Consider the following 4548-nt stretch of genomic DNA (forward strand, 5'->3'; position numbering starts at 1 on the left):
TGAGCATTACCTCTGATGCTGGGCACCCGCAGATGTGCTCCTTCATAATTTTCTCAAAGGTCTTCCCAAGAACCGAGGTGAGACTAACTGGCCTATAGTTACCCAGGTCCTCCTTTCTCCCCTTCTTGAAAATGGGGACCACACTGGCCCTTTTCCAGTCCTCTGGGACCTGGCCAGAAAACCACAAATGCTCATACAGCCATGCCAGGGGCCCTGCTATGACTTCTGCCAATTCCCTTAGTACCCTCAGATGAAAAGATCCGGACCTGCTGATTTAAACATGTCCAGCCCCTCCAAAAGTTCCCTAACTAGATCGTCCCTGACTCTAGGCATGGCATCATGTCCCCTGAGCCTGTCCATAATCCTAGTGAGGATCTGTTAATCCAGATGCTCAGGAATAGTTATAATTCAATTATGTAAAAAAGGGGTGAAAATTTACAGATCAGTTCCATTTACTGTCATTTACTGAATGATGTCTCATTTTGGTGTTTAGGAGTTACCAAGCTATATTTTTCTACCTTGGTAAAGAGTGAGCCAAGTCTAAGCCTACTGGAGTCTCAAGATATTCACTCCCACAAAGAGGGAGCCTAGCTCAAGACAGCTATCCAATTATATTTTCAATTCCTGGATATCTAGTAGGACCAGGATCTCATTTTATTGATGCATGGACAAAGCTTAATTAATGGACATAACTGGGTGTCGCAGAGCTGTCAGGTGCCCTGCGACTGACAGCAGAAATGGCTCGGGAGAGACCCCTAGTGGCGAGAAGGGGGAAGCTGCCAGTCACCAGGACTGCGCAGGTGCTGGTTGCTAGGGCAACCAGTGAAACCTAGAGACAGGAAGGGGAGGATCTTAGCCCTTCTTAAGCCCAGGAGGAGGCCAGGAGGGCAGTTTCCCTCCAGCAGCCAAGGGAGGAGGAACTCGGCCAGTACAAAGGGGAGAACTTTGATGGTGGGAACATCCCCTGGTTCCTGCTGGGGTTGGTGCCCTCTCTTTCTGGTAGGGATGGATTCTTATTTGACCAGGCGGTCTAGCTTTTATGTTGTAGCCTGGGGGCTTTGTGTTCTTGTGTTTATTGTTTTAACCGGAGGACTGGGTGAGGCTATTAGGGGTTGGAGGAGGCCTCATAGGGACCCCACAGTAGCATGGGGGTTCCTGGTGCCAGAGAGGGCGCAGCATTGTTTGGGGTACATTGGCCCCAGCCCCAGAGGCAGGGGGGCAGTGAGGAGCCCCGGAGCGGGCACTGGTGAGAAATCCCGGAATGGGCAGTGCGGGACAAGTTAGAGGGCACTGGCAAGGGTGCAGGCTGAGGGACAAGACACAGAGCATCCACATGGCGCGGAGAGTAGGATAGACCTGAACAACATCAGATACATCTGCGAGGCTTGGGCTGCGGTGTAAGGGGAGGAAAGGAGCCTCAGATAGTGCCTCAGGCACCGAGACAGAAAATAGGCAGCCTCCCGGTTGATTAAGAACTTCCAATCAAGCAAATAACAACAAGGTGTGGCAGGAGAGAACAGGGGCAGTTGGCCCTTGATTGGTGTTGCGGGACCACTAATAGACGGCCCCGAAGAGGCACAACTGTCACACTGTGGCGCGTGAAACCACCTTTTTTCTTTCCAATTTGACCTCTCTAAGTCTGAAGATTATATAATGATTGCATATGGACCCTGTGTTGCTGGAATCTTTTCAGGTTTAGTTGGCAAATATATGTGGCTATACTGTCAAATAGTGTTTACTTAAATTTGGACGCATCAGAACACTGGTTAATATTTTTAATACAGCATGTCAACTTTAATTTTGTATCAACATGTATTCAAATACATTTTAATACTAAATTCTGCAATTCTATAAAATATGTTTTATAGAATTAAATAGCAGGAAATTAAATAGCAGGATTGAATTTTTTGATTTCAAAAATGCAAATTTCAACAAACTCAGGTCACTAATAGGGAAAGTACTGTGGGACCAGAGACTGAAGGTGAAAGGAGTACATGAAGAGTGGTCGTTCCTTAAGGATATCATCCTTAAAGCACAAAGGAAGTCCATTCCAATGTGGAGGAAAGGTAGCAAAAGGGCTGCAAAGCCCACTTGGCTAAACAGAGAAATCACGGTCCTTTTGAGATAGAAGAAGTAGGCTTACAGACAATGGAAGCTTGGGACATGCCCCAAGGAGGACTATACAACAGTGGCCCACACTTGTAGGGAACAGATTAGAAAGGCTAAGGTGGCAACTGAATTAAAATTAGCAATGGGAATCAAGGACAACAAGAAGTCCTCTTTTAGGAATGTAGGGAAAAGGAGGAAAACAAATGGGAGTCTGGGGCCACTGCTCAGCAACTCAGGATGCTTGGTTACCAGTACTCAGGAGAAAACTGAACTCCTGAATGACTACTGTGCTTCAATCTTTCACCAGGCCAAGGGAAAAATCATGCCATATTGGGTACAGAATGAGCAGAGTAAGAATGACTACCTTCCTACTACTGCTGTAAAACTGGAGTATGATCAATTAAAAACATTAAACATATGTAAGTCAGCAGGAGCAGATGAACTTCATCTGAGAGTGCTGAAGGAACTAGCTGAAGTCATCGCAGAACCTCTAGTGAAATTCTTCCAAAATTTGTGGCACTCCAGAGAGGTACCTGATGACTGGAAGATGGGCCAATGTTGTGCCTATCTTCAAGAAGGGGAGGATCCAGGTAACTATAGGCCAATTAGCTTAACTTCTATCTGAGGGAAATTCCTGGAAAAAATTATTAAGGAGTCTATATGCAATAGACTTGCAGAGGGTAGGATTCTGAATGACAGCCAGCATGGCTGCATTGCAGGCAGGTCTTGTCTTACTAACCTCTTCTCCTTTTATGACCAGGTAATTCTCCACCTGGATAAGAAAGAGGAGGTTGACATTGTATACTTTGACTTCCAAAAAGCTTTTGATTTGGTATCCCACGATGTTCTCTCAACAAAATTGGAGGAGTATGGGCTTAACTGCAAGACAGTTAGGTGGGTATGAAGCTGGCTGTGGGGTAGGACCCAGAGAGTCCTAATGAATGGATCTGTGTTATCTTGGTGAGAAGTGGCCAGTGATGTCCCTCAGGGATCCGTGCTTGGTCCAATGCTATTCAACATCTTCATCAATGATTTGGATGTGGGGGTGAAGAGCTCACTGGCCAAGTTTGCGGATGACACCAAGTTATGGGAGAGCATGGACACACTTGAAGATAGGCTGCAAATACAAAAAGACCTAGACAGCCTGACAAGTTGGGTGGATCAGAACCAGATGAAGTTCAACACTGAGAAATGTAAAGTACTCCACTTGGAGACAAATAATCCCCTACACACCGACAGGCTTGGCAATGCCAATCTGACCAGCACAATGAATGAATAGGACCTGGGGGTAATAATAGACCACAGTATGAACATGCACTGACAGTGCGACACTATAGCCAGCAGGGCAAATAATACTCTGGCGTGCATCAATCAATGTATCTGCAAAAAAACCGAGAAAGTGATTCTTCCACTCTGCTCAGCTTTGTTGAGACTGCAGCTGGAGTACTACATCCAATTCTGGGTGCTGCACTTTAACAAGGATGTTATAAATGCTTGAGAGAGTCCAGAGAAATGCTGCCCGTATGATCAGGGACTTGCATGGCAAGCCATACCAGGAAAGGCTGAGGGACCTGGGACTCTTCAGCCAGAACAAGAGAAGGCTGAGAAGGGACTTGGTAGCAGCTTACCACTACATCAGGGGCACCTTTGGGCAAAACCAGGAGTAATGATCACAAACTCCTAGAAGACCATTTCAGGCTCAACATTAGGAACACTTCTTCACAGCTAGGGTGCCCAGACTATGGAATAAGATCCCTCCAGAGGTGGTGTAATTGCCCATCCTGGGAATCTTCAAGAGGAGACTGGACGGTCACATTGCTGGGTTTACCTGACCCCAGTTGTCTTTCCTGCTTGGTGCAGGGAGGCTGGACTCGATGATCTTCCAAGGTCCCTTCCAGCATCACAATCTATGAATCTATGCCAGAAAAACTGAAGAAAAAAGGTAATTAATGTGGAGAAGGGGATTTTTTTCAATGGTCTGTATCTAAGGAAATATAAATTGGCACGTTTATATCATTTACACTAGGTACAAACATTTGGGAGATTAGGGGGAGGTTAGATGACATTAAAAATGTCTACCTGATCTAACTTAGTTCACCCAGGTGCAGACCTTACATTTCATTTGACCTAACTAGGGATAAAACTGCAAACTGTACAGAAATTCGGGAAGTTTAGCTCAGTCTAAAAATGACCAACCCAATCTTAAGTTATCTGTACCTCTGAGGTAGTGTAACTTAGATCAGATCTGGCAACATCAATCTAACTAAATTTCTGTAGAATTCCCAGCACAGCCCTGGAGTTGGGAAATCCTAGCTGCTGGCCCAAGCTCTAGACCTACACTTTTCCTACTTGCCCCCCTGGCACCAGGCTATTTTTAGCCCTCTGGCTTCACACCACGCCCCTAGATGAACAACCCCCCTGCCCCCCCCCCGCATGGAC

The sequence above is a fragment of the Gavialis gangeticus genome, unplaced genomic scaffold, assembly GCF_001723915.1.
Source record: "Gavialis gangeticus isolate Ggan-Ray unplaced genomic scaffold, GavGan_comp1, whole genome shotgun sequence".
In the NCBI taxonomy this organism is placed as follows: domain Eukaryota; kingdom Metazoa; phylum Chordata; order Crocodylia; family Gavialidae; genus Gavialis; species Gavialis gangeticus.